We start from the raw sequence: 7,692 nt of genomic DNA, 5'->3' as shown, positions 1-7,692 counted from the left end.
CTAAAAATTAAGTGGACCACATCACACGAAGCAGCGGTGATAAGTTAATGACACCTTCAGTTGAAAACTTCTGAAACTCCTAAAATTTTTTTAATGGTGAGCATTAAAACCCCACTGTGTGGTCCACTTGAGCGTTGGATCTGACTCTTTTCCAATTCAGAACCTAAAATGATGTGGTTAAATGAATGTACGGCGTAGATTAAACTCATACATCACGATGGGCCCCACATAGCCCTGTCTGGACGGATTATCGTACAAGCGAGGGCAGGTCGCAATCGACTTCCATTATTGTTGGAATCTCTCGCTTCTCTTGGCAGCAGATTCAACGGCTTAGATAATCAAAAGGCCGATAAAATAATGGCCTTGAAAACTCCGCGAGGTACAGAGATTCTTGGTGCGGTTGCCTACCATGTTGAAACAAAGTACGCATGTGGAGTCGCTCTTCAAGAGAAAGCCATGGACGATCTGATCATCAGGTGGGCCCCGTTGAATACCGAGTTTGGACCATCGTCTACGTCCATTGATCTTGTACACTTGTGGCCAACCTGTTGATCGGCACCGTCCCTTTTTTGAGTGTAAGACGGCATCTGTCAGGTGTAAGTCGTCTGATGAACGGCTCTGATATCAGGCACGTGCGCCTTATTTCCGAGTGTGACGCAGGCGCTGAGAATGAGACCGCATCTATACAGCGGGAGCGGATTAGGTGTTACGCGGGTAACACGTTAGTGGGTGTTACCCTGACTGTGGGACCCGCATTTATCCATGCCGTCCATCCGTTTTTCCAGATCATTTTAGTTTGTTTTCCCAAAAAATAAGCAGATCTAAATTTCAGGTGGACCACACCACAGTAAATGCCCGCCATTAAAAACTACCTAGGACCCACTATAATGTTTATTAGCCATCCAACCTGTTGATAAGGTAAAACAGATCTGGATGAAGAGAAAAGAAAAATATCAGCTTGATCCAAAACTTGTATGACCCACAATTAGTTTTTAATGGTCAATCATGGCAGTTTCCAGTGGTGTGGTCCACCTGAGATTTGGATTTTCTTAAGTTTTTGGATCAAGCATATAATGAGATGGAAAAACGGATGAATAGGGCCGTAAGGTATCATGCACATGTGCCTTATTCCCACGTGTGACACGCTAGCACACATACATGTTGTACCATGTATTATAGGAAACTAGCTAGATTTGATTAGGGGCACATGCTCCTAAGTGTTGGATTGACATTGTGAGGCCCACCGTGATGTATATATTGTATACATATCCTCCCTCTTTTTTGCCAGATGATTTTAAGTCATGAGCTCAAAAATTAAGTAGATCCAAAGTTCAAGTGGACGACACCACAAGAAATGGTGGGGACTGTAACACCCGCAGTTGAAATCTTCCTTGGGCCCACCATGACATTCATTTGCCATCCAATATGTTTATAAGATCACCCGGAATAGAATGAAGGAAAAAGGCAAATATTAGCTCGATCGAAAACTAATCCACACCTTTCCTGTGGTGGTCCACTTGAGCTTTGGACCCGTCTCACTTATAGACTTATGCTTTAAAATAATCTCGCAAATGAATGGACGGAACACATGCATCATGGTGGGTCTCATAAGCTTGGCTAGGCCTCTAGGCAATTGCCTCCTTCAAAGGAAATCGGATTGGTACTGACCCTTCCATCGTTCTGATTAAACTTAGTTGGGCCTACTGTGAATATATGTAGTTAATCCACACTGTCTATCTGCTTTTCCATATCATTTTAGTGGTTGAGTCCAAAATGTAAGTATGCCCATAGCTAAAGTGGACCACACCACAGAAACGGTGGGAATAGTGACTTCTCCTGTTGAAACCTTTGACACACAGTGATGTTTATTTGTCATTCAACTTGTTAATAAGATTACACGGACACAGATGAAGGGAAAAAAACAAATATCAGATTTTTCTAAAACTTTTGTGGGCTCCAAGAAATTTTCAACGGTAGAATTCCAATTCACACTATTTCCCTTGGCCAGGTCCACTTGAGATTTGCATATACTTCAATTTTTGGCTTCAAGCCTTCAAATTCTGTTAAAATAGATGGACAAATAGATAAAATATGTACAGCACGGTGGACCCCCACAAAGTTTACTCAGTACGTGTAGAGAACCGAGTAACTCGGGAAGCAAGCCGCTTCCCTAAAACAGTTAGGCTATGGGTCCGTAATCATGCCCCAGTGATAGACTTACAAGAGTTATGATACAAGGTCATGAGTACAAGTACCCGTTGTGATGAACTTTTACTGTACCGTGAGTGCATGGGTATACATAGAGTATGAATGCGTGTTAAAGAAAAAGCCAATATATACATATATATATATATATATATATATATATATATATATATATATATATATATATATATATATACTATATATATAATGCATATATGTATGCGTGGGTGTGTGAAACTATGTGTACAGCACGGTGGACCCCCACAAAGTTTACTCAGTACGTGTAGAGAACCGAGTTACTCGGGAAGCAAGCCGCTTCCCTAAAACAGTTAGGCTATGGGTCCGTAATCATGCCCCAGTGATAGACTTACAAGAGTTTTGATACAAGGTCATGAGTACAAGTACCCGTTGTGATGAACTTTTACTGTACCGTGAGTGCATGGGTATACATAGAGTATGAATGCGTGTTAAAGAAAAAGCCAATATATATATATATATATATATATATATATATAGTAGTAGTAGTAGTAGTTAGGCTAAAGTGGCCACACGTCATAAAGTAGCAGTGATAATGACATCCACCCTTAAAATCTTCTAGAGGCAATTATGATGTTTATTTGCCATCCAACTCATTAATAATGAAACAAAGACATGAATGAAGGAAAATACAAATATCAGCTTCATAAGACTTATGCAACTTTCAAGAAGTTTTTAATGGTGGAGTTCAATACCCATTGTACTTTGGTCTACTTAAGCCTTAGCTTTACCTTATATTTTATCTCATGGCCTAAAATGATATGGAAAAATGGTTAGACGGCGTGGATAAAACACCGGGAAGCAGATTGCGTGCTGAGTAAACTTCGTGGAGCCCACTTTACCTATTTTTGCGCTTTGCCCATCCAGTTTACCACGTAATTTTAGTGCTTCAGCCCAAAATGAAGCACCACCAAAGCATGACCAGGAAATAACATGAATTGATCATCTATTATTGAAAATTTCTTAGGGGCAGAGAAGTTTTGGATCAATATGATATTTGCATTTTCACTTCATCCATGCCTGTGTAATTTCATGAATACGTTGGATGATAAATAAGCATCATTATAAGCCTTAGTAAGGTTTCAACTGTGGTAATCATTATTCCCATTGTTCCCTATCGTGTGTTCCGCTTGATCTTTGGATATGCTTGGAGTTTGGGGTCAACCCCTAAAATGAGCTGGAAAAACGGATGGACGGCGTGGATAATTAAATCACATACATTCATGGTGGGCCCAACAGAGTTTAATCAGTACGATAAAAGCATAACTCAGGTAGGCAATCCGAATTTCAAAACACACACATCACGGTAGGCCCAACGTAGCCCCATGCGAGGACCGAGTCTGACGTAGCACGGGCAGGACGCTATCCGCGTCCAAAACAAGGGTCTTCAAATTCCAGCGTGTTGGGTCAGCTTTCGTTTTCAAAACGATTTTTTTTTTTTGTTAGATAAGAAGTAGAGTGATAGAAAAGAGGGGAGTTGATAAATAGTTGAAAGAGAAGCCGATTGTGTTAAGGTGTTACTCTAACCGTTTGGGGCCCACCTTGATGAAATTTTTGTATATCCACGCCGTCCATCCATTTTCTATATCATTTTTGGAAGTGATCCCAAAACTTAAGCTGAATCCAAATATCATATGGACCACAAAACTAGAAACAGTGGTTAATGACCATCAAAAACTTTTGTTTTAATGGTGCGCGTTCAATCACCTTTGTTTTATGTGGTGTGGTCCATTTGATATTTAGATATACTTAATTTTTGGGAATACATACAAAACTGAGGTGGAAAAACAGATGGACGGCGTGGATATACAACACATCATTAAGGTGGGCCCCACGGTAAAACATAATCCGCTCCCGCGGTGCATACGGTAGATATACACGATAGGCTACCTATCATATTTCTGTACGACTGATTCATCAAGGTAAAAAATTGAATAATATTTTTATATTGTATTCTCGTTTTTATTCCTTTTCTTAATTAAAAATTCTTCTATTTATTAATAAATGATATTAACATTTTGTTCAAGGGTTAAGTAAATAATAAAATATTTATTTTTTATTATTTTATTATTACTATTTGTTTATATTTATCATTTGAGTGAGGACTGATAACTTCGTCTGATGTTTAAAATTGCAATGGAGAGAAAAGTAAAGATGTAGACAGGGTATACCTCAGGTTCCATCATTGACGTGGGAAAAGGACTTAACATGCATAAAATTCACATTTTTGCCGCCTTTGTATTTTTTGCCTTGATCTAAAAAATCAGGCTCATTTTAAGGTAGGGATGAACATGATTAGGTTAATCACCGTCTTCCTCAAGGATAACTACCCTAAATTTACAAAGCTTCTCTTGGCTCTTAACATAGACTTCTTGAATCCTTTTTCTAAACACTACTCATGTTGGAAACAACTCTTAAAGCCTAATGGATGAAGAGTTACAATTAAACCAAAACTTAATAAAAATTGTAAGAAATATAAATAATTATGAAATTTGACGGTCAATATGATGAGTCTCGCAAATTCAGCATGGGCAACCCAGCGTCATCAAGTTATTTGGCTAAAGTAGCTCATCCTACTCCAAAATCATATATGCTACGTTGAGTAACTCATTCCAATTTGCGAGATATGCATGTTTTCAGGTTCTGACGATCTTGATGACTTCTACCTCTGATCGAGCCTTCTCTGATCCACCTTGGACATGAAGGTGTGTACGACCTGCTCTACATCAATCTCCTCCACTTCAAAAGAACTCGTCTTCGAGTTCTCGTCCTGCTTCGATTCTTGATACTCGGTCAGATGCGCCATAACGATACCCGGATCAAAAGTTACGATCAATTTACGGTCCGCCTTCTTTTGATCCAACCATGTTGGGAACGTATCTGTGACATGTTCTACGTCACATACTCATTCGGGTGGTCCACCCCATAAAATCATCTCTAAAACCTTTGGTTCATGTGGTATTGACCACTGAATTTATGAAATTGCAAATACTTCACTTGACAATGAGATTAAAACTATGCTTCGACTTCATTCAGGCTTTAATAAAAACACCTATGTGGGAATTGACACCCTTTAAGTAACAATACCAGTTGGGCAAGATGTATTTCAAGCAAGTTTTGAAAATTGCGGGCAAACCAAATTGATAAATAAAGGGGCCAAGCAATCGGATTCTAACCAAATTACTAAGACCCTTTGGGAACTCAAAATGTGCATCATTTTCATAAAGCTACCTATGGCTGGCTCAAAAAACTTTAAAAATCCAAATGCGATGGCTAAAAGGGGTCATTGGTGCCACCCCAAGATGATCAACAAAATGAACTATGAACCCACAACTTGTTTAAATCAGATATTAATTGATTGTCCAAGATATCAAAAAGTTACAAATCAACACAACTTTAATCAAGTCACATCTAGAGACAATTATCGAATCGAACTATACTCAAGTCAAGTAAAAGATAAACCCCTGAGAACTGTACATGAGGTACCAATTGTGGAAAGCAGCACCCGACTAACGAAATTATTACCATACCCAAAGAACAGTCACAGCAGTTAAAGAACACTTACAAGTCTACAACCAGTACCTCAATTTAAATCTCACAGCAACATACCATATGGGGAAAGTGGTAGACGCTGAGGGATTGATCCAAAGCAAGCTTGTGTGCATCCCAAGGTCTATCAATTGTGCAGGCCAAGTAACTTCACATGCCAAATTCGCCCAAGCCCCAAAAAAGTCCGAAATATCCTATCATGCTATCACCCTACTCAAACCAAAAAGAAATAGAAGTAAAATATATATTTTTTTAAAAAAAAAAGAAGTTACTGAAGTCAGAGTAATGCTGGAAATCAGGGACATCCAACCTTCAATTTTGCAAGAAAAGGGTGTTCGATCTATCTTTTTTTCCTTGTTTATCTCAAATCAACTTAGACTACATTTCACTCCACACATTCTAGTCACATTAGTAACTATCACTTTATTCCATTTATGAGATAATCCTTCCTGCCTTCTTGTACTTTGCTTGCCCATTCAGAACCTATAGTTATGTGGAGTAAGGCTAAATGATTTCTTTTTTTCTTTTTCAATTTATCTGCCTAGCTCTCACGGGTCATGTGACACACAGTCAACTGTAATAATGCTAAAATTCTACCGAAGCCTCAAAAAATTATTAAATTCCAAAAAGTAGAAACTCCATGTGGTGCAGTTAAAAAAGAATGTCTAATCCTTTTCTTTTTCTATTATCGAGGCATTTACTCAAAATATACTATCACATATCCACCACATGAGTCACTTAAGTTGAAGAGTCTTACAATTCTTCAACCCTCGAATGATTTTAAGCTTTCTCACCGGTTGTAAATTCTAAGCTTCATTTAACTAGTGGTGAATTCAAGTTAAATGCATTTCACATCTTAATCAATACAGTACCTCAACTTCACAAACCAAATAAAGTGGCGACTCCAAGTCAAATCCATTTTTACATCTTAGTCAACACAGCACTTGACTTTTAAAACTCTTATCTACAACTCTCTCTTTCTTTTTTTTGTTAGCTTGTTATTACACTCATTGTTGGTTCATACTTCACTGTTAGTCACCCCTTCTAGGAAATTGATACGGGGACTTCAGCTTGAAACGAGGTTACTTACAACTCTCTTAATATAACTTCAACTCTATCTAAGAGATCTCTCCATACATACATGTTATTATTTGATAACTAGGCAAATCCTGACACGTGGTGCCCAGCATTATGATACATAAAATCTATTGTTTATTAGGAACAGGCAAATTGACCTAAATAACATTCCAGCGTGCAGTACATGACTGGACTCAATTGTACCACACACCAGGGTATGTGTATTGCAAAAACGAGCACTACTTTCCGAGTTGTACTAATGGTTAAAAGGATATCAAAGGTACATGGGCCCCACAATTATGTATTTATTATATCCACACTGTTCATATATTTGGCGAGATCAGTTTAGACTATGAGCCAAAAAATAAGTTGTATCCAAAGCTCATGTGGACCACACCACAAACAGCGGTGGGACGATGATTCTCACGGTTAAAACATAACATTCGTAGGATCGATTGTAACATTTATTTTCCATCCAAACTGTTAATAAGGTCACACAAACTTGGATGAAGAGGAAAAACAAATATTATATTGATCCAAACTTCTGTGACCTCAAAAGTGTTTCAATGATAGACATTAAATCCCCCACTGCTTTCTGCAGTGTGGTCCACTTAGATCTTTGAATCTGTCTAATTTTTAGGCTAAGCCTTAATACGAGCTCATCAAATGAACGGACGGTTTAGATATAACATATACATCATGGTGGGTTGGTGACATAAACCCACCAGCCAGGTCGGCGGTGTGTGGTACATCAAGCCAATTCGCTTTCATATAAACTCGCCATGTGTCGTACAAAAATATTAAAGCTGACAAACTTATTAAAGT

Source organism: Magnolia sinica, chromosome 11 (genome assembly GCF_029962835.1).
Source record: "Magnolia sinica isolate HGM2019 chromosome 11, MsV1, whole genome shotgun sequence".
Taxonomy (NCBI): Eukaryota; Viridiplantae; Streptophyta; class Magnoliopsida; order Magnoliales; family Magnoliaceae; genus Magnolia; species Magnolia sinica.
The sequence above is the reverse complement of the archived record's forward strand: the minus strand, read 5'-3'. Positions refer to the sequence as shown.